General features: G+C 43.7%; 1 protein-coding gene across 7 annotated transcripts in view; it reads right to left on the bottom strand.

The window, feature by feature from the left end:
• Positions 1-24370, bottom strand: part of LLGL2 (LLGL scribble cell polarity complex component 2) — a 2451001-nt gene that overhangs the window by 540507 nt on the left and 1886124 nt on the right. The window lies entirely within an intron of this gene.

Below are 24370 nucleotides of genomic sequence, written 5' to 3' on the forward strand. Positions count from 1 at the left end.
AGTTTATTTTGCCAAATTACAGCCTGTTGACTACCACTTAGGTAGGAAACAAACCATTGTAGTGCTTTTAGATCTAGACAGAGTGATTGTAGGGTGTGGATTAATAGTTCATGATCCACCATAAATATATATACATATATATATATATATATATATATATATATATATACAGATATGTATATAAATATATATATATGTAGATATGTATATAAATATATATATATATATATATATATATATATATATATATGCATATGTATATATATATATATATATATATATATATATATATATGCATATGTATGTATATATATATATATATATATATATATATATGCATATGTATATATATATATATATATATATATGTATGTAGGTATGTATATATTGGACATGGGCAGTCATCACTAAATGCAATATTGGGTACTGACTAGCACGTCTATGTTATTACACTGGGTTGAAACGGTTAGGCTTAAAATGACCTCTGGGTTGCTAACCTAGTACTCTCCTATGATCCTATATATCATCAGTAAACAGCAGCCTAAAGGAAATTAAATGTCTATCATGCAGGCAACCAACTTAAGTAGATTGGGGGTGGGGTGCATCAAACACCCCTGACCTTACATGATAGATCCACTCTGTGAGGAAGCATGTGGTGATTGCCCCTGGCCATTTCTTAAAGAAGGGAGAACCACTGTTTTCTGGGTCAGAAGGGCGTTACCACAATGATTGTGGAAGATTACTTCTGAATTTTCAGAAGTACCCTGGATATCAGTGGAAAGGGTGGAAAAAGCATACAAGAACATTCCTGTCAAAGGAAAAGAAAAGGCATCTGTCTTCCAGGCCTTCATGCATGAAGTCCTGGGGCTGAATCTTGCCAGCAGATTGTTCAGATGAGGCAAACAGAAGATGAACTTCCCACAGATGGATCAAATCATGGAATACCTCCTGATCTAGTTTCCATTCCTGATGGACTGCTCTTGTCTTCTCAGCTGGTCTGCAACACAGTTTTGTTTCAACTGAATGTTGGATGACAGCAGAGTGAGACTGTGCTGTGAAGCTATATCTCAAGTAAGCATGGCTAATCTGCAAAGGGAGTATAGTGGGTCTCCCATTGCTTGTTGATGTTCCAAATATCTGCTGTACTGTGTATAACAACTTAAAGAGGTGCCGGAGACCAAAGATGATTCAGAGTGTTGAATGCCTTGATCAGGTTAAGCATCTCTCTTATATTTACTTGCTTGCATTTGCCCTTGGCGTACCACACACCTTGCACCATTATCCCTCCTGAAAATGCTCCTCAAGCAAAGTCTAAGGAGTCTGGGATAACAGACTGCTTTTTAACATGGAGGGAGAAGGGGGAATCTGAATTTAGGGATACTTGCTGTCTCTATCAAGTCATTTCTCTTCCACCAAGCCACACCAGTGGGATTTGAAAAGGTGATGGATGCAAGCTGCAGCTGAAACTGAAGATATTTCAGATACCACTGTATCTATGCCACGAGACCAAAAGTCATGAAGTATTCCCCTCACAGAGAACAAAGTCTGCGTGGAAAACCTCAGAAATATATATATATATATATATATACACACATAAACACACACACATATATATATATATATATATATATGTGCACATATATAAATTTTGTTGTGGAAGAAAAGTTCTTTAAGCTGAATTGTGCAGCTGAAACTCTAGGACCATAATCCTGTGTGAAAGAGTCAAAACAGACTTTAGAATTTTCACTTTGGAACCCCCGCTTATGTAAGAGATCTCTCACCTACGTGATCCAGACACTCAAAGCATAAATGCCTAAGACCTGGATGAATAGGGATGTGATGATAGGCATCTTCTATATCTAGCATTACCATGGAACTTGAAATAACAGATTGTGAAGTAGCATCATTTTTGAACTTGGGCACTATCACACACAGGTTTAGGAAAGAAACATCCAGAGCTAGTCTCCAAGCATTTTCTTTCTTTAGCACTAAATATATCCTTCAATGAAAACTTTTCCCACCTGGGAAGGAGAAACTTGTTCTGTCACTCCCTAGGATGCCATGGGATGAAAACAAGGGGAAATAAGAGTTTGGTCTGAAGGTTGAGGAATTAATTACCTACTGGAAAGGAGGAATATGCTCCCACTACCATCTGCAGCCATAATAAATCATCTGCAGAACCCATTTGTCTGAAACTATCTGTTGCCAAACAGAAAAGTGAAGATTCAGACTTTCTTTAATGGAAAGGGGGCCAACCGGGTGAAGGGGACAGGGGTCCCTTGAATATTCATTCTGACTTGCTGGACTGTCCTTGGTTTAGGGGGTTTCTTGAATTCTTTTTGGAATCCCTTGTCGTTTATTTTTAAAATGTCTGTTCACCTGCAATTTCTGGAGACTGCTGATTTGTTTTTTTTATCCAAATTGGATGAGGGGATACAGAATCCCCTAGAAAATTTGAAAAAGGAGGGCTGAGATTCCCTGTATCATCTTTCATTACTTCTTTTGTTCACCTCTGCAGAGGAACCAAGAAAACCTCTCTCCAAAGGAGAATTTAAAATCTCATTTTTTTACATCTGGGAAGTTCTGAGAATGCAGCCATGAAAACCCACTCAAAACAGTACCAGTGGCCACAGCCCTGGAAGAAGTATCAAGCGAGTCATATAAAAACTGTAACTAATGACTAGTGAATTGTGCAATTGAAGAAACTAAATTTAAAGTAGATTATTCCTCACCAGAAGAAAACTGCAGACAAAACATTCCTCATACTTTCACAATTAGAACAACTCATGCCAATACATAAATGCCCAGACATTCCTTGATTTTGTCAAAGCAAATGCCTTGGACCAGCTGGTCGACACCCCCCACAAGAGGTGATATCCTGGACTTGATATTAACCAAAATGAGTAAACACTGCAGCATCCCTAGCGTCATCCTTCCTGGTAAGATCTTACCACAAAACAGTCACTTTCAAAGTCACCATCTCCCCCGACCCAGCTAGGGTCAAACAAAAAAACTTCTCCAAAGCTGACTATATCTTCCCTCAGGAGGTTGTAAACAGCTTCATAGCCCCCGCCCATCCTTCACCTCTGTAGGAACTGGCAAAAATGTCCAAACCTACACCAAAGTACCATATGAGCATTTATACAGCTGCATGGAATAAGTAATACCTGAAAGGACAAAATCATCCTCCTCAAGAAAGAGTAAACCTGTATAGTGGACATCTGCATAAAATAAACTCTATAATAAAAGGACAAAATTTCTGTCCAGGACCAAGAAAGAGCAGGTGCCTAACTGGAAGCAATCTCTCCTTAGCCTGAACAAGCAATTAAGTGAAATCCTACAAAGGAAACAGAAGTCCAAACTGGCCACATCTACTATAGGAAATCATAAGCCCTTCTTCACATATGTCCGCAATCGCAAAGCAGCACTCAGATCTGCTCAGAACTGGTGGCCAAAGACACCCCATACACAAACACCATAGATATACCCAACCTGCTGACAGCTTCGGCAATAACTTCACCCCTCTGTCTCTCCCATCAGTATGTCAGGACATCCCCATCACTGGCCCCTTTCCTTTATCTCTAAGGAGCAAGTCATCACTGCCCTCTCAAAGGCAAAAAATACAGACTCCATGGGACCCAATAACATCCCAGGATGTATCCTACAGGAACTCATGCAGGAACTTGCAGCACCATTAGGCACCCTATACAACCAAAGCCCAAGTATCAGCTTCATCCCAGCCGAGTGGAGGACAGCCACTGTCATCCCTTTACACAAAGGTGGAGTGTCCACCAGTCCAGGAAATTATAGACTCATCAGCCCGATGTGCAAGGCCATGGAATAGATCATGAATCTCATAAACAAGGCCATTGGCAACCTCCAAACACTCATCCCACACAGTTTGGTTTCAAGGGGAGGTCATGCCTGTTAAACAAGGTCAACTTCTTTGAGACACTCACCAAAGCTATGGACGAGGAGAAGACAGTGCACACCGCCTAACTTGACCTGGCCAAAGCTTTCAATACTATTCCCCCACTCGGGTATAATAGATAAACTCTCTCACCCAGACATCAATCTGAATGTTACCAGATGGGTAAGCAAACTGGCCCACTGACAGAATCCACCTTGTCAAAATAGGGAAAACCACCTGAAGCAGTAGACTCGTAACGATCGGTCTAGGGGCCTCTGTTGTTTGAGATTACTTTTCTGAGGTGCAGGCCAAAACCAGTGGGCTATGGCTGACCACGCTTGCAGATGACTGCAAGCTGGGCACTGTCATCAATTCCCCTAGTGATGTGGAAATCCTCCAAGAGGATCTCACCCAAACAAATGACTGGTGCTATAAACATGGCCTCAAACTGAATGCCAAAAAATGCATCACCACCCCCTTTGGGGAGAGTGATGCCCCCACAAACTATCACACTGATAAAGGCCTAAGCACACAATCAGTCGTGAGGGACTTGGGCACCCAGATTGATAGCAACCTGACTCCACCACCATACTGCCTCTGTTGTATGGAAGGCTTTCTACTTGGTCCACCTCAATAGGAAGGGAATCTCATCCAGGGATAAGGAGGTCCTAACATCCCTGTATTCTTCCCTTATAAGAACCATTACTGAGTACAACTCCCCTTTTGGCATGTACTTCACAAAGCACATGCAGCAGCTGGACAGACCACAAAGGTTCCTCGCCAGGAGAATCCAGGGTCTCAAACATCTACCATAGACAGAAAGGTTAAAAGCTTTGTCCCTCTAACTCAGTTTCATACAGACTCCTCAGAGGTGACCTCTGTCTGGCATACAAAGCAATCTCAGACCCCACCTTGATGGGACTGCTACATATCCGCAAGTCAAGCTCTACATGAGTAATCCACATGCACAACTTCAACCTGGTCTGTGACATCAATAGGAATTGTTGACAAGACAGATTTGTGTCCCAGAGCCTCCCGCTTCTGTGGAATAGACTCCATCTCCCCATCAAGAAAGAGTACCTCATTATCACTTTTTAAGCGCAACCTGAATAAAGTACAGTTGTGTACACTTTTTTATTTTATTTATTTTATTTTTATTTTACATTTATTGACCGGGCTAGTCCAGCTGGATACATGTCCATTTTCAGTGGAGGCCCGGGGAGAAATGCTCCAGTTAAAAACATATTAAAAACATGCGAAACATCTATAAAGAAGGATTGAAAAATAGCCTAACATAGACTTAAGAACAATAAACATAAAAAAATTACCATACCACTTACCATAAATGTAGATGCTTGAGTGTATTCACTGTTGCAGTCATTACATTTGGGTAATCGGCTGGCAGGTTGCCCTCAGTCAGCCTGATTAACAAAGTCTTGGGTCCTGCGTCTGTTGCTGTTCCTTTTCCCATGTCGTCAAGTCGTCAGGGGTATAAAACATGCAGCCAACACCATTACATCAGTTTTTCTTGCCCCAGATGTCAGGTGCCCCCTGAATGGGGAGAAAATAAAATTAAAAACACAAAAAATATACCTCCAATCCCAAAAGCAAATACACCAAAAAGGCTTATAAGTACAGTGAAAGAAAGTATAGGTACAGTCAGTGAAAAATAGGGGGCTGGAGGGAGATTAACCAAGACTGCAACAGTGAATACAATCGAACATCTACATTTATGGTAAGTGTAGACAACTGTACTATGTTTTTCGTGTTTCACTGTTGCAGTCATTACATTTGGGTAGATTCCCAAAGGTATGGTAGGGTGGAGGAAATTATACAGCATTAGGACCAGCTATAAGGCCCTGCAGGACAGCAGTGGCAAAGCCAGCTCTGGATTTAGAGAAGAGAGGTAAATGGTAATGTTTGGTGAACGTATGAACTGAGCTCCAGCTACCAGCTTCTAGAATTGTCTCTGGTAGGAAAGGCTGTAGAAGTAGATGCAGCCCTGGTGGAATGAGATCTGATCCCCTGGGGGATAGTTTTACCACGGTGCATATAGCAGAAACGAATACAATGGCTTATCCATATGGAAATAGTCTGCTTTGAAATAGCCTTTCCCTCTGCCCCTGCAGCAAATGCCACCAGTAGTTGTTCAGATTTTCTTTGAGATTTTGTCCTAAATAAAATCTAAGTTGTATGTGTACATCCAATGAATGCAGAATCAGTTCCCCCTTGTTCTGTGGATTGGGAAAGAAAGTTGGCAAATGAATGGTCTGATTAAAAGCCACACTGGATACCACCTTAGGCATGAAGGATGGATTGGTCCTGAGAGACACCCTGTCCACATGAAAAATGATGAAAGGCTCCACTGCCATAAGAGCGTGTAATTCGGAAATCTTTCTACCTGAAGTGAATGCAAAAAGGAAAGTTGTTTTCCAGGATAGAAATTTTAAGTCTGCAGTAGCAGCTGGCTCGAAAGGAGGGAGAGTGAGTTTTTCCAATACAAAATTGAGGTCCCAGGCAGGGGTTGGAGCTATCCTGGGTGGTCTTAAGTTTTTGGCCCCTCTGAGATACTGCTTTAGCAGAGGATGAGAGAAGAGGGGAGGTTCTGTGTTGTAATGAACTGAAATAGCTGAGGCATGGATTTTTATCGAATAAAAGGACAGGACCTTGTGAAGCATCTCAGTTAAGTATTGTAAAATCTGAGGAATATTGGGCACTGCTGTGCTTATCCCTTCTGATTGATTCCAGGCACAGAATCTTTTCCATTTGTCAGCATAAGATTTTCTAGTACTAAGCCTTCTTGTCACCAAAATGACATCCAGCACAGGTTTGCTGAGGGATGCTAAGGGTGAATTTAGGTGATTAGCCACACTGCAAGATTTAAAGTTTGGACTGAGTGTGCAGAATTTGGTTGTTCTGCTGAGACAGTAAGTAAGGTGTTTGAAGCAGGTGCCACTGTGGAAGGTGTGACACATTGTGCAGGAGTGGGTACCAGTGTCGGCGAGGCCCGTCTGGAGCAATCAAAATCATTTTTGGTTTGTCCTGTTTGACTTTTAGTAGAACTTTGGAGAGCAGAGGCAGAGGGGGAGAGGCATAGACTGATAGGTTTTTCCAGCTGAAGGATAGAGCGTCCACTTTCCAGGCTTTTTTGTGATGAGTTCTTGTGCAGAATTTGTCCAAATGATAGTTCTGGGGTGAGGCAAAAAGATCTATGTCTGGACTCCCCTATTTGTGTGTCAACATGTTGAAAATCTGTAGTTCCAGTTTCCATTTGTGTGGATCCATGAGATTTCTGCTTAGTTCGCCTGCCAGAGTATTCAGCTTTCCTGGCAGGAATTGAGCTTGTAGCTGTATTTGATAGGTCAAGGCCGTGTTCCACAATGCCATGGCTAGTCTGCAAAGGGGGTAGGAGTGTGTACCACCTGCTTGTTTATGTACCACATAACTGTGGTGTTGTCTGTCTTTATCATTAATTGTCCTGGATGAAGGTAGCCCTTGAAGGCTGTCAGTGCATTCTGTACAGCTAGCATTTCTTTTTGATAAGAAGGTGCATTTGATTTGGGCTCCATTTGCCTGAATGCACTTCCCTGCCAGAGGAGCCCCCAAGCACAGTCTGATGCATCTGTAGTTAGGGTTTGGGCGGCAGGGGGTGGAGGAAATGGCAGTTCCTTGTTTTGGTGGCAGGCCTCTGCCCACCAGAGGAACTCTAGTTGCAGGCAAGGTATGATAGGAATCACTTTTTCCAGGCTGTGACAATGTTGAATCCATAAACTTTTTAAGTACCACTGAAGCTTCCTCATATGCAGTCTTGCATATGGAATTAGAAGAATGCAGGAGGCCATGAACCCCAAGGCTTGCAGAATTTCTCTTTCAGATAGCAGGGTTTTTGTGGCCACCTGTTTGAAGTAAGTTACCAAATGAATTTGCTTTTCTGGCATAAGGTAAGCCATCTGGGCAGTTGTATTCAAGCTTGCACTCAGGAATGTAATTTTTTGAGAGGGTACCAGTTGTGATTTCTTTTCATTTATAGTGTACCCTAGACAAGTTAGAACCCTTTTTACAAACGCCAAATGGTTTAGAAGAATGTCCCTGTTTTCTGCCTGAATTAGACAATCGTCCAGGTATGGATATATTTGAATATTTCTTTGTCTGCAAAATGCAATTACTGCAGCCAGACACTTTGTGAAGACCCTGGGCGCAGTAGATAAGCCAAAGGGCAGTGCAGAGAACTGGTAATGCAAGTAGCCTGCTTTGAAGCAGAGGTATCTTCTGCAAGATTTCCTGATTGTGATATGCAGGTAAGCCTCTTTTAAGTCTAGAGTTACCAACCAGGCATCTTTGCCTAGCATAGGAAGTAACTGTTGAAGAGCCAGCATCTTGAATTTTGCAAAGTCCAGAAATGTGTTTAGAGTAGATAAGTCCAGAATTGGACGCCATGATTTTTCTGGGTACTAGGAAAAGTCTTGAATAGAAACCTTGTCCCTTTTCCTCTTCTGGTACTGGTTGAATAGCCCCCATGTTCATGAGGGACAGTACTTGTTTCTGGGCCTCTGCCCAATGATTTGGGGGCAGGTCTGGCCGTTTGGGATTGGCAATATGTGGAAATGAAATATGTATCCCTGGGATATTATATTTAAAACCCATTTGTCCTGGGTTATAAGTTGCCAGTTTCTTGCATGAAGTGCCAGTTTTTCCCTCAAAGGGGCAGCTAAAAGTTAAGTGCTTGGTAAGTGTAGAGGGAAGTCATTGAGACTGCTTACCATAGGGAGGTGTCTTGTTGTTTCCAGATTTGGAGGAGGAGGCACCCCATTGTTTTGTTCTAAAAGTCCCTTGTGACAAACCTGGAGCCTTTGGAATGTCTGGGTTTGACTTGAGTGGCTCTCGAAGGAACTGGAAAAGACCAGCTCTTAGTAGGCCAGTGTCTACTAAATCTTGGAGGTTGCACTTGTAAGAAATCTTTCACAGTTTGCATAGATTTAGCTTTATCTTCCATATTTTTTAAAACTTCTTCAGCCTTATTACCAAAGAGACGGTCCTGTTGTAAAGGAGCATCCAACAATTTTGCTTTAACATGATCAGGCAGAGTTTGCTCGTTGAGCCAAGCATGCCTTCTTAGCACAGACCCAGTTACAGCAGCCCTGCAAGAGGCCTCCAAAGAATCAAAACCACACTGCAAAGTATGTTTTCCAACTTGTTCAGCTGAATGCAATAGATCCTATAAATCTATTTTCCACAGAGTCAAAAATTAACATCATTTTCTGTTTGAGCAGTCCCATGAAATGCTGTTGATATGTAAGCATATGAAATTGACAGCTTAAAGCCCTGATTGCCAAGGTTGCAGAAGTGTAAACCTTCTTACCCCATCTATCCAGCGCCCTGGAATCTCTATCAGAAGGGGTAGGATTTTTAGCAGTAGAAGCCTTAATCCCCTTGGGACCCCTGCAATATGGTTTCAGGATCTGCAATAGGATTTTTGAAAAGGAATTTGTGGGAATCAGGAACTCTGTAGTATTCTGTCTGGCTTACAAGGAGCCGGAGGCAGAGAATCAGGAGCCATACTAGATTCTGAAGAAACATCAACAATGTCTAGAACAGGAGGTATAGCCAAAGGCCTATGCTGAGGAAGAAGAAGAAAATTCCTAAGTCTCTTTTTAGATTCAGAGAAATCCTGACTTTCCCAGTGGAAATGTTCCCTTAAGGTATGTAAAGTTTCCCCAAAAGAAAAATCCTCAGGGGGAGAAGCAGAAGGAATGGAATCTGCTGCATCAGTGTTCTCATAAGTAGGTATAGACAAATCCTGTTCATTAGAAGAGTCAGAAGAAATAGAATCCTGTTCAGAAGATTCATAATCAATGGCTTGCCTAGGCCTCTTAGAAGGGGGGGGGGGTTGACTACCCCTGATCAGAGTAATTAAATCTTCAGCCATTTTGATCATTTGTTTTTTCGGCATAGAGACTTGCACATGTGGCCTAGGCATCTTTTTTTAGACATAGGTTTAGATTTTGGCCTTAGTTTTGAAGATGGCATCAGTCTAATATACAAATCTGTAGGCCTGAAAACACCCTCAGAAGCCAGTCCTGCACAGCGGCTCCAGACCCATCTAAGGAAGAGATATCTGCGGGTTCCATAATTGAAGCATCTTGCGGCATACCAGACTCCGAATGGGTCTCAGTAGAGGCCTGCGAATCAGAAGTAGCGGGTATCAGGGGCTGCGAAAGCGCCTCACTTAGTACCGGCGAACTGGCAACTGGCTTAGGAGAAGCGTCGTCGTCAGTGTTGGACCTCGACGGCCTGTCTCTGTCTTTTTCTTTGTGTTTTTTATGTATTCCGGTAGTCGGATTGCTAACTGACGACATTTCTGGATAATTAAATGTGAGCCACAATATTTAGAAGCAAAAATATACCAATGTTTAATAGTGCATTGATTAAAGTTAGCACAATACCAACAGCAAGGTACGTTGTGGTCAGGGCCTAGGCAAGGAATACACTATAAATGAAAATCCGTATGAGGTATTTGCTTCCCACAAGTAATGCAATTATTAACTTTTACTGACATCGGTAAGGAGCAAGAAAAAGTTTCCCCAACAGGGTACTTAGCTTTTTAGTTGAAGACTTTGGTTCTGAAACTCTTAAACGAAAATTTCAGGAGTCGGTTGACCGGCACTTGCGAACTGCTTCTGCTTCGGGCACCGCGCGGCAAGAAAGACTGATGTAATGGCGTCGGCTGCATGTTTTATACTCCTGACGTCATGGAAGAAGGGACAGCAACCGATGCAGGACACAAGACTTTGTTAATCAGGCCGACTGAGGGCAACCTGCCAGCAGATTACCCAAATGTAAAGACTGCAACAGTGAAACACGAAGAACATCTGGATGGGGAACAGAAACCACAACCCTGGGATTCTACCTGTGCCCCTGCTGGACAGGGGCATCAGGTGGTGACTTGTCGGAACATGGGCTAAATTCTTGGCTAGGCATGTAAGGGCCTCAGGGCCAATAACCTAGTAACTTCCTATGATCCTCTAATTAGTCAGAATAAACTTTTAACATACACTGGAAAATATTAAGGTCTCTCCAAACACCATTATATTGGGCGACTTCAACTACCAAAACATAGACTGGGAGCATTACTCTAGCTCCAACACCCTAGCCCAAAGGTTCCTAGAATTTATAAACTCACATGCTATGGAACAACTTGTTACTACTCCCACAAGAGGGGAAAACATACTGGACCTGATCATCACCAACATGGGGACTCTATGCTCCAGACCAGAAGTGTATCCCTCACTGGTAAGATCAGACCATAAACTAATCTCACTGGATATTCACATCCCGACCCCACCCCTGCCCAGAAAACCACAGTGAAAAACTTCTAAAGCAAATTTTACACTCCTCAAAACTGAGGTGGAATCCTTCAAAGCCCCCGGGCCTGTGGAAAATACAGCCCAGACCACAGAATCCTTTATAAACGCATTCTATGAACACCTTCAGGAATGCATGGATCATGCGATCCCAAATAAAACCAAGACCCAATCCTCCAAAGGCAGACGTCCTGTCTGGTGGACCCCAGCCATAAACAAACTATACAATAGAAGGAGGAAGCTACTAAATGATAAAGCAAAATTCCAAAAAGGGAAGGCATCACTGATGAGTATTAGCAAAAAACTACGGGCACACATAAAATTGTCTAAGGCCAGCTTCGAGAGAAAAATTGCACAGGACACTAAGGATAATCACAAGGCTTTCTTTAGTTATGTTAGGAACCTGGGTGGTAATTCCCAGATATGCTCAGAATTAATCCAAAATGACAAAAAATACACCGAACCCACAGACATTGCCAACATCCTAGCTGACAGGTTCAGCAAAAACTTCTCCCCCCCCCACCAAAAGGGCAAATATCTATCCCAGCAGAGTGCTGCCCCTGACATCTCAGATGCTCAGGTAAAGCCGCCTCTCCAAAGCAAAAACACAGCATCAATGGGACCAGATGGTGTCCCGGCTGCGTCCTACATGAACTCAAAGAAGAGCTAAACCCAAACATAAAACTACTGTTCAATCTCAGCCTTACTACAGGATATGTGCCCAAAGAGTGGCGTACAGCAACAGTGGTCCCTCTCCATAAAGGTGGTGCCTCAACGGATCCTGGAAACTATCGCCCCATAAGCCTGACTAGCTTGGTCTGCAAAGCTATGGAAAGGATCATCATGGACCTCATAAATAAAGATATTGGGGATCTACAAACACTGGATCCTACCCAGTTCGGCTTTGTTAAGGGCAGATCCTGCCTCTTAAACCTGGTTGATTTCTTTGAAACAGTCACCAAGGCCATTGACGAGGGGAAGGTGGTCCACACAGCCTACCTGGACCTCGCAAAAGCCTTCGATACAATACCCACTCGGGCATTATAGATAAGCTCACCAGCTTAAATATAAACCCCTATGTCACTAGATGGATTGCAAACTGGCTCAAGGACAGAACCCACATGGTTAGAATTGCTGGAGCCATGTCAGACTCCAAACCAGTTACAAGTGGTGTCCCACAAGGCTCAGTCCTGGGACCTCTCTTGTTCGGTATATATTTCTCGGAGGTACAGGCCAACACGGAAGGACTGTGGCTGGCCAAGTTCGCAGATGACTGCAAACTGGGTGCCATAATCGACTCTCCAGCCGACACAAGCATCCTCCAAAAGGGCTCATAGAAACAGACAACTGGTGCCAGTGCCATGGCCTCAAGCTAAATGCCAAAAAGTGTATAGTCATCCCCTTTGGCAAAAACAAAGTGCCCACAAATTACCACATAGGTGGAAATCCATTAAGTACAGAAGAAGTAATTAGGGACCTGGGGACCCAAGTTGATAGCAATCTCTCATTTGACAACCACGTGGCCAAAGTGGTTAGAAAAACATTTTATATAGCCCACCTAATCATGAAGGGATTCACATCTAGATCAGGGGAGGTCATCGTGCCTCTTTACTCATCCCTCATCAGGCCCATAATTGAGTACAATGCCCCTTTTGGGATGTACCTTACCAGACACCTGCAGCAACTGGAAAGACCCCAAAAGTACCTCACCAAGAGGATCAAAGGGCTCAAACAGATGCCATATGCTGCCCGGTTAAAGAAACTCCAGCTCTACTCAGTGGCATACCGCCTGTTCAGAGGCGATCTGTGCCTGACGATAAAGCCATGTCCAACCCGAATTAATGGACATGCTGCACCTCAGAAAATCCAAATCCCATCGAGCCACGCTCGAGAGACTTGAACCTCAGCACTGAAATAAATAGGACATGCTGGAGGGACAGATTCATAACCCAGAGGCTCCCTTCACTCTGGAATAAGATCCCAGTCCAGGTTAGGCAGAGTCCCTCATTGACTCTCTTCAAGAGGAATCTTGATGAGTGGATGGGAGATCGTAGGTTTACCCCGGGTATCACTTCTGTGTCACTGTTAGATAGAGGCACAGTATACTAACCTCGAAAAAGGGCATAGCAAAATAAACTTAAAATGGGTGGCGAAAGCCAAACACATTCTGGCTAGGCTTATAAATGCCCTAGGGCAGATAGCCTAGTATGAACCTATGAACCTATGAACAGTAGGATTAACTAAAGCTACAGCTGCTACGTCAGCTTTAGGAAGAGAGTATAAAAACTTAAAATATTGAGAAACTTTATATACTCTATTTGCCTTTTTAGGAGCAGTTGTCTGACTATCAGGAAAACTGCAGGCAGTGATTCACACATTCTCCAAAGCTGACAGAACTGGAGAAATGGGTGAAGGTTCTGAAAATTCCTTCTCTAACAGCTCATGGTATTTTGAGAGGGACTGAGAAACTCCAGTGTTCTCCCACTGAAAACGCTGGCACATTCTGGAAACAGTCTCACCCCAAACAGGGAGAATTAAAAAAGTACAGTTGTGTACACTTACCATAAATGTAGATGTTAGAGTGTATTCACTGTGGCAGCCATTACATCTGGGTAACCTTCTAGCAGATTGCCCTCAGTCGGCCTGAATTTCAAAGTCTTGGGTCCTGCATCGGTTCCTGTCTTCTTTTCCATTATGTCAAGTTGTCAGGAGTATAAAACATGCAGCCGACGCCATTTTCTTTAGTTTTTCTTGCCCCCAAAAAGGTAGCAAAAAAAAAATTTTTATATATATATATATATATATATATATATATATATATATATATATAAACACACACACATGCATCAATATAAACTTTACCTTCATCTACAAGCAAATACACCACATAGGTTGTAGAAGACAGAGAAGGAAAGATAAACTCCAGAATGACAGGGGGATGGCGGGAGGGTAACCTGGACTGCAACAGTGAATACACTCGAACATCTACATTTATGGTAAGTGTACACAACTGTACTATGTTCTTCGTGTTTCACTGTTGTAGTCATTACATTTGGGTAGAATCCCAAAGCTATGGTTGGGAGGGTGGAGCTAAACAGCATTAGGTGCGGCTATAAGGCCCTACAGCACTGCAGTGGCAAAGCCTGCCCTGGACTTAGAGTAGAGAGGCAAATGGTAATGCTTTGTAAAGGTGTGAACAGAACTCCAAGTAGCAGCCTCTAGAATGTCTTTGGTTGGCACTCCTCTGAGAAAGCCTGCTGAAGTAGCTGGAGCTCTGGTGGAATGAGACCTAATGCCCTTGGGCACAGGCTTACCATGGTGTAAGTAGCAGAAAGGGATGCAGTGGCTTATCCACTTTGAAATTGTCTACTTTGAAATAGCCTTTCCTTCTGATCCTGCAGCATATGACACTAGTAATTGCTCAGTTTTTCTTGGAGCTTTAGTCCTGTTCAAGTAGAATCTTAGCTGTCTGTGTACATCCAAGGAATGCAGAATTCTCTCCCCTTTGTTCTGCGGATTTGGATAAAAAGTTGGCAGATGAATTGTTTGATTAAGAGCCACACCGGAAACTACCTTAGGCATAAAAGTAGGATTTGTTCTCGGAGACACCCTGTCTGGGTAAAATATGATAAAAGGCTCTACAGCCATGAGGGCCTGTAGCTCAAACTCTTCTTGCTGAAGTAATTGCTAGTAGCAGAGCTGTTTTCCATTATAAGAACTTTATATCAGTGGTAGCAGCTGGTTCAAATGGAGGCAGGGTGAGCTTTTCCAACACATAATTGCGGTCCCATGCAGGTAATGGTGATCTTCTAGGAGGCCTTACATTTTTGGCTCCTCTTAAATACTGCTTTAGTAAAGGATGAGAAAAGATTGGTGGCTCTGTATTGTAATGAGCTGAAATGGCAGAGGCATAGATTTTGATTGATGAGAAAGAAAGGCCTTTTTCAAGCATCTCAGTTAAGTATTGTAATATCTGAGGAATATTCGGTTCTGCTATATCAGTTCCTTGTGCTTGATTCCAAACACAGAATCTCTTCCATTTGTCAGCATAAGATTTTCTAGCACTAGGCCTTCTGGCTTCCAAAATAACATCCATCACAGCTTTACTGAGAGGTGTTGTTTGTATAACTACATGATCAGCCATGCTGCCAGGTTCTGTGTCTTGTAGTTGATTGTGCAGGATCTGATTGTTTTGCTGGGACAGTAGTTGCGGTCTTTGAGGTAAGGTCCAAGCTGGGTATTGAGATAAGTTCCTTAGGATTGGGTACCAGTACTGGCGGGGCCAGTCCGGGTCAATTAGTATCATCTTTGGTTTCTCTTGTCTGACTTTTAGGAGGACCTTGGGGAGAAGAGGAGGAAAGGCGTAAACGGATAGGTTTTTCTAACTGAAGGATAGGGCGTCCACTTTCCATGCTTGTCTGTGACAAGTCCTTGTGCAGAATCTTTTCACTTGATAATTTTGAGGAGAGGCAAATAGATCTATGTCTGGGCTCCCCCATTTCTGTGTTATCATGCTGAAGACTTGTGGATTTAGTTTCCACTCGTGAGGATCCATAAGGTTTCTGCTTAAATCATCTGCCAGTGTATTTTGTTTTCCTGGCAGGAATTCAGCTTGAAGATGTATTTGGTAGGTCAAAGCTGTGTCTCACAGTGCCATGGCTAATCTTCAAAGGGGGTATGAGTGCGTGCCTCCTTGCTTGTTTATATACCACATGATTGTGGTGTTGTCCGTCTTTATCAGTAGCTGTCCTGGATGAAATAAGCCCTTGAAGGCTGTCAAGGCATTTTGAACAGCTAGCATCTCTTTCTGGTTGATATGCAGATGCATTTGTTTTAGGGTCCATATGCCCTGAATGCATCTTCCTGCCATGTGTGCTTCCCAGACATAATCCGATGCGTCTTTTGTTAAGGTTTGGCTGGCAGGGGGGAGAGTGAAGGGTCGTCCCATGTTTTGGTGACATGCCTTTGCCCACCATAGAAACTCCTGTTGTAGGCAGGAAATGAGAGGAATCATTGCTTCCAGACTGTGAGAATGTTGACTCCATAAACTTTTCAGGTACCATTGAAGTTTCCTCACATGCAGTCTTGCATATGGAATCAGTAGGATGCAGGATGCCATGAAGCCCAGAGCCTGCAGAATTTGTCTTGCAGATGACTGGGTCTTTATTGTCATCAGTTTGAAGTAAGTAGTCTGTTGCCTTTGCTTGTCTGGCGTGAGGTAAGCCATCTGGGCAGTTGTACTCAAGCTTGCATCCAGGAGTGTTATAGGTTCATAGGTTGGTACTGGGCTATCTGCCCGAAGGCATATATTAGCCCAGCCACATTGTGCGGTATTCACCGCCCCTTTAGTAGTTCCCTAGACCCTTGCACAAACAGCTAGTACCCTTGGCTCCTATCTAGTAGTGCTGTTGGTGTGATCCCCGGTGTGAACTTTCTGTTACCCATCCACTCATCAAGGTTCCTCTTGAAGAGTGATAGTGAGGGGCTCTGTCTTATGTAGACCGGGACCCTGTTCCATAGTAAGGGAAGTCTCTGCGAAGGGAATCTATCCCTCCAGCATGTTCTATTCACTGTTGTTGAGGTTTATATCCCTAGAACGTGTAGCTCGAGTAGATTTGGTTTTGCTAAGATGGAGCATGTTCAACAATTCTGGGTTGGACTTGGGTTGGACATGGCTCTGTACGTTAGACAGAGATCGCCTCTGAGAAAGCGGTATGCAACAGAGAACAGTCTTAGCTTTTCAATCGTGCTGCATAGGGCAACTGTTTGAGGCCAGTAATCCTCTTGGTTAGGTACCTCTGTGGTCTCTCCAGCTGCTGGAGATGTCTAGCCAGGTACATTCCAATTGGTGCATTGTACTCAATAATGGGTCTGATGAGGGAAGAGTAGAGGGGCACCATTACATCCGTAGATCTTGATGCGAACCCCTTTCGTGATCAGATGGGTCACATAGAAGGATTTTCTAACCACTTTGGCAACATGGTTATCAAAGGAAAGCTGACCATCTACTTGGGTCCCTAGATCCCTTATTTCTTCTTCAGATTTCAGGGAATTACCTCCTATGTTGTAGTTTGCGGGTACTCTGTTTTTTCCAAAGGGGATTACTACGCATTTTTTTGCATTTAGCTTGAGACCATGGCTTTGACACCATGCATCAATCTCATTTAGGCCCTTCTTGGAGGATCTCCATGTCGGCCGGAGACTCTATTATAGCACCCAGTTTGCAGTCGTCCGCAAACTTAGTCAGCCACAGCCCTTCCGTGCTTGCCTGTACTTCTGAGAAGTATATGCCAAACAGGAGAGGCCCCAGGACAGAGCCCTGAGGCACACCACTCGTTACTGGTCTGGATTCGGACATAGATCCCGCTACTCTTACTTCATGGGATCTGTCCGAGAGCCAGTTTGCGATCCATCTTGTGACGTAAGGGTTTATGCCCAGGCTGGTGAGCTTATCAATAATACCTGAATGGGGAATGGGGAATGGTGTCAAATGCTTTAGCAAGGTCAAGGTAAGCCGTGTGAACCTCCTTTCCCTTATCTATAGCCTGAGTAACTGTCTCAAAGAAATCCACCGGGTTCAGGAGGCATGATCTGCCCTTGACGAAGCCGAACTGTGTGGGGTCCCGCGACTGGAGGCTCCCAATCTCTCCATTTATGAGTTCCATAATGATTCGCTCCACAGCCTTACAGATCAGACTGGTCAGGCTTATTGGTCGGTAGTTCCCAGGGTCAGTTGTGGCCCCGCCCTTGTGTAGCGGGACCACCATTGCCGTGCGCCATTCTATGGGCACATATCCTGTGGAGAGGCTGAGACTGAACAGGGTATTAAGATGCGAGGTTAATTCCTTTTGGAGCTCGCGCATGACACAGCCTGGGACACCATCTGGTCCCATGGAGGCAGTGTTTTTAGCTTTAGATAGAGCCTTGTTAACCAACGTATCAGTAATAATTGGACTTACACAATCCCCTGGAATGGTAATAGGCCCTGTAGGTGGTGAGGGGGGGGGGGGAGAAATTTGCACTGAACTGGTCAGCCAAGATGTTGGCAATGTCAGAAGGGTCAGTGTATTTTGCTCCATTTTGTACTAGCTCAGAACAGACCTGAGCGTTGCCATTTAGGTTTCTGACGTAGCCAGAGAAGGCCTTATGGTTATCCTTGGCATCCTTGGCAACTTTCTTTTCAAAATTAGCTTTAGTTGACTTGATGAGGGCCCTCAATTTCTTACTAATGCTGATCAGGGATGATTTTTCTACTTGAGATTTGCCTTTTTTTGTATAAGTCTCCTCCTTTTATTGTAACGTTTGCTTATGGCCGGGGTCCACCAGACTGGTTTCTTCTTGCTTGAGGAAGGAGTCTTGGTTTTATTTGGGATAGCACGGTCCATGCAATCCTGAAGATGCATACAGAGTGCCTTGGTGTAGGATTCCGCATCCTGGATATCATTATCCTTCTGCAAGGGAAAAGTGAAGCTTTCCACTTCGGATGCGAGTAGTTTGAAGTTTGCTTTGGAAAGGTTTTTGACTATGGTTTCTTTGACTGGGGGAGGTGGAGGGGTGAGGATGTCCAGGGTTATCAGTTTGTGGTCGGATCTGACCAAGGAGGGAGTGATAACGGGTGTGGTACAATGGGCGCCCATATTTGTGATGATTAAATCCAATATGTTGTCCCCTCTAGTGGGGGAACATACTAGTTGTTCAAGGGCATTTGAATTTATAAATTCTATGAATCGCTGAGCATAGGAGTTGGAACATTGGTAGTTCGCCCAGTCTATACCAGGGTAGTTGAAATCACCCAAGATTATGGTGTTGGGTAGGACCTTTATATTTTCAAATGTCTCAAGGAATGCAGAGTGAGCATCTTGGGACATGGTGGGAGATCTATAACTGGCTACGACTTGAAATGTGGTTTTGCCTGCTGATAGTTGCACATGGATGATCTCTGGGGCATCATGCTGCGCTACTAACCTGGAGATATGGGCATCCTTGATGAATATGGATACACCTCCGCCCTTTGTACTGCGATCCAGTAACTGAGGCCGGAAGGTATGATATGAATTGTAACCTGGCAGTGCTGGGGTGCTCTCTTGAGCCTTGAACCAGGTTTCCATCACTGCACAAACATCGATTTTCTCCATGCTGAGGAGAGCCTCGAGTGTGTGCATTTTGAGGGGGTACCAATTGTGATTTCTTTTCGCTTATTGTGTACCCTAGGCATATTAGAAGCCTTTTCACAAACATCAGATGTCGAAGAAGAGTGTCCTTGTTCTCTGCTTGAATGAGACAGTTGTCTAAGTAAGGATATATTTGTATGCTTCTTTGTCTGCAAAATGCAATTACTGGTGCCAGGCACTTTATAAAAACCCTGGGCGTAGTAGATAAGCCAAAGGGCAGTACAGAGAATAGGTAATGCATTAAGCCAGCCTTGAATCTGAGGTATCTTCTGCACGATTGTCTTATTGGGACATGCAGGTATGCCTCTTTTAGGTCTAATGTCACCAGCCAAGCATTCTTGCCCAGCATGGGCAGAAGCTGCTGCAAAGTCAGCATTTTGAATTTTGGAATGCCCAGGTATGTGTTCAAAATCGATAAATCCAGTATTGGTCGCCAGGCCTTGTCCTTTCTTGGTACCAAGAACAGTCTTGAGTAAAAACCTTGTCCTTTTTCCTGTTCTGGTACTATCTGAATGGCCCCCATATCCATGAGGGACGTAACCTGTTTCTGTGCCTCTGCCCACTGATTTTTTGGCAGATCTGGCCAACCATTTGCCATTGGCAGAGTGTGGAAATGGAATCTGTATCCCTGTGATACGATGTTTAGTACCCACTTGTCCTGGGTTATTAACTGCCACTTTTGAGCAAAAAGTGCTAATTTCCCCCCTATGGGTGCTGCCAAAAGATAAGTGCTTGGTATAGGCAGAGGGACGTCATTGGGATTGCTTTCTGTAGGTTTGCACTTTAACTCCTCCAGATTTGGAGGTGGAAGCGTCCCATTGCTTTGACCTGTATGAATCTTGCACCTGGTATCTGGAACCCTTAGGGCGTCTGGATTTGCCCCTTTGAACTCTGTCTGACACAGGAAAGGACCAATTTTTTGTAGGCCAGTGTCTACTGAATCTTGGTGGCTGCACTTGTAAAAAGTCTAACAGTTTGCATAGACTTAGCTTTGTCTTCCATTTTCTTTGAAACCTCTTCTGCCTTAATACCAAACAGAGAATCATGCTGTAAAGGTGCATCTAGCAGTTTAGCTTTAACATGATCAGGCAAATTGTGTTCCTTTAACCAGGCATGCCTCCTAATCACAGATCCAGTAACTGCGGCCCTGCAGGAGGCCTCTAAGGAATCAAACCCACATTGCAAAGTATGCTTTCCTACTTGTTCAGCTGCATGCAATAATTCCTGCAATTCTTTATTTTCTGCACATTCTGAAATCAACATAATTTTCTGTTTCAGCAATCCCATAACATGTTGTTGGTACTTAAGCATATGAAATTGACAATTTAAGGCCCTGATTGCCAAGGTTGCAGATGTATAAACCTTTTTTCCCCATCTGTCCAGTGCCCTTGAATCTCTGTCAGAGGGGGTAGGATTTTTTGCTGTCGAGGCCTTAACTCCCTTTGGACCCTGTGAAATAGTTTCAGGATCAGCAGCAGCGTTTCTAAATAAAAATTTATGCGAGTCAGGGACCCTGTAATATCTGTCAGGCTTACTGGGAGCCGGAGGTAAGGAGTCAGAGGTCAAGCTTGACTCCGAAAACACATCATCCACAACGTCTAGGACAGGGGGAATGGCTAAAGGCCTGTACTGAGGGAGAAGAAGGAAATCCCTGAGCCTCTTCTTTGATTCTGAGAATTCTTGACTCTCTTAGTGAAAATGCTCCCTCAAAGTATGCAATGTTTCTTCAAATGAATAATCCACAGGAGGAGATGCAGATGGAATAGACTCCTCAGCATCAGAATCCTCATAGGGAGGAATAGATCATTCCTGATCAGAAGAGGAATCAGAAGAAATAGAAACATGATCTGAAGATTCATAGTCAGTGTCTTGCCTAGGCCTCTTACCTGGAGGGGGATGGGTACACCCCTGATCAAGGTAATAAGGTCTTCAGCCATTTTGATCATCTGTTTTTTAGGCATAGAGGCCAGTGCATGTGGCTCATGCGTCGTTTTTTTAGTTTTAGAAGTTGCTTTTGTTTTTGGTTTTGCAGCTGTCGTCAGTTTGATATACAAATGTTGAGGTCTGAATACACCTTCAGAAGCCGGTGCCTGCTCAGCAGCTCCAGACCCATCTGAGGGAGATACATCCGTCGGTCCAATACCTTGAGTATCTTGCGGCATGCCAGATTCCACATGGGTGTCGGTAGAGGCCTGCGACTGGAAGGTAGCGGTTATCAGGGGCTGTGAAAGCACCTCACTGAGTACAGGCGACTGGCTTAGGAGAAGCTTCGTTGTTGGTTTTGGATCTTGACTGCCTTTCTCTGTCCTTTTCTTTGTGTTTTTTATGTATTCCGGTAGTCGGATTGCTATCCGACGACATTTCTGGGTAGTTAAATGTGTTTCCAAAATATTTTGATGCAAAAATATATCGACGCTTAGTAGTGCGTTGGTTAAATCTAGCACAAAACCGACAGCCAGGCACGTCTTGATCAGGGCCTAGGCAAGGAATACAGTATAAATGGAAATCCTTATGAGGTATTTGCTTTCCACAAGTAATACAATTATTAACTTTTTCTGACATCGGTAAAAAGCAAGAAAAAAGTTTCCCCAACAGGGTATTTAGCTTTAGTGAAGACTTCGGTTCTGAAACTCAAACACGAATATTTCAGTAGTCGGCCGACCAGCACTTGCAAAATGCTTCTGCTTCGGGCACCGCGCGGCAAGAAAGACTATGGAAAATGGCGTTGGCTGCATGTTTTATACCCCTGACGTCATGGAAGAGAAGACAGCAACCGATGCAGGACCCAAGACTTTGGAATTCAGGCCAACTGAGGGCAACCTGCCAGCAGATTACCCAAATGTAATGACTGCAACAGTGAAACATGAAGAACATCCGAGTTCCCTCTGAGTCTGGATCAGAAATCTGAGGAGAAGACTCTGCATCTGTCCCTTCATTATCCTGTCCCTATTCAGAATCTCAAATATCTGCAGGAAGAGGGGCAGCCCTCCTTTTAATAATGGTCAATAACCTGAATTAAAGCCTAAGCCAGACCCAGTAAACTACTCCTGTCTAAGGAAATTTGAGTAGTAGTAGACAACATATTTAGTTTTTTTTTTGGACAGGAAAAATGAGGACAATGGTGTTATTAATTTCAAGGATGGCCACAACATTCTGACAAAAACAGTTGTGTTAAGAGCTTACTATAACAGAAGATGCCCTGCTTCTTGTTACAGTATGCTTTACTCTTGGGATATCCTGCCGAGGATAGCTCAAAAATCTGGCCAGCATACCAAAGTTTTTACATCTTTTAGACACTGTGCATCAGACGCATGTCCTACATGCAAAGTGTTAAGTACATATGTGATGTACAAGTGCCTAACCCTCAGAAATGAAGTGCCCCAAAAGAACTAGAGTAACCCCAAAGGGAAGCAATAACACGCATATCCAAGAAGGGAAGTAGTAATAGAAGAATTGGAAAAAGAAAGAAAAAATCCTCCACCAGAAGGAAAACAAAGTAATTGGGGGGGGGGGGGGGCAGAATACTACAATAGTGAGATGTAGGACATCTGCTATTATGGCTCTTACACAAATGTACTGTGTCCTTCCTTATCACTGAGGCAGAATTCTTTACTCTTGGGAAAGTACAAAAGCTACTGTAAAGTATGGGATGAGGAATCCACAGAACAGCTCCCCCCCCCCCCCCAAAAAAAAAACGAAGGATGGCTCTGGCAAAACCCGACATGGCCCTCTAAAAGATATCCAACTTGTAGTGTTTGGTGAAAGTGTGAACAGAAGACCAAGTTAGCAGGGAAGATCGATCCAGTATCCAAGACCCTTGAAAAAAGTCCAGAAGAAGCTACTGCCCTGGCAACAGGTGCACGAATAAGAAGTTATGTACTCACCATAACGTTCCATCTGAGTAGGTAAACTTCATTTGTCAGCAACCTTTGGGAATCGGATCCGACCTCGGATCCAAGCCGGCAGTTTTCAACAGCTTTAGATCCGAGCTCCAAGCTCCTCCCCCTACCCGTAATCCCCTGCCAACCCTGACTGACCTCAGATCAAGTTTGCCCAACAGCAGAAAACTGCTAGCAATGACTAATCCCAAGATAAATGGGTAAAACCCATGGACCTGAGTATGAGAACATTTGCAAGTGAGGGGGCAGGAGGGAGGATTTGCTGACAAATGAAGTTTACCTACTCAGATGGAACGTTATGGTGAGTACATAACTTCTTAATCTGAAGTAGTTAACTTCATTTGTGCAGCAACCTTTGGGACAGAGTCCCCAGCTACCTGAAACTTGGGTGGCCTTTATGGAAGGATGTTCCGGGAGCACTGCAGAGCCAAAGGATGCTCTCCCTCTGGAGATAATGTCCAATTTGTAGTGATTGATAAAAGTATGAGATGAAGCCCAAGTGGCTGCCAAGCAAATATCAACCAAAGAAACTCTAGCTCTGAAAGCCGCAGAGGTAGACATAGATCGAGTAGAGTGGGCATGGACTCCTTGAGGTGCGGGCCTGCCCAAACTGTTGTATGCTAAAAGGATGCACTGTGAAATCCATCTAGAGAGTGTGACTTTTGATACAGGTTTACCCAAGTTAAATTTGGCAAAGGAGACGAACAACTGGTCGGATTTCCTATGACCAGATGTCCTGTGGATGTAGAAGCGAAGTTGTCTATGCACATCCAATGAATGTAATTTGTATCCCCCTTTGTTATGGTAGTTAGGAAAAACGACCGACAAGTTGATGGACTGGTTAATATTTGACTCAGAGGCAACCTTGTGAAGAAAGGAGGGATTGGTCCAGAGGTAAACTCTATCCTTGTGAAAGTCAAGTAAGGGGGTTTTACACACAGGGCCTGTAGTTCAGAGACCCTTCTAGCAGAGGTGATAGCGACAAGAAAGGCCGTTTTCCATGATAAGAATTTAGAATTAAGGTAAACT

The sequence above is a fragment of the Protopterus annectens genome, chromosome 10.part0 (genome assembly GCF_019279795.1).
Source record: "Protopterus annectens isolate FY-2018-M chromosome 10.part0, PAN1.0, whole genome shotgun sequence".
In the NCBI taxonomy this organism is placed as follows: Eukaryota; Metazoa; Chordata; order Ceratodontiformes; family Protopteridae; genus Protopterus; species Protopterus annectens.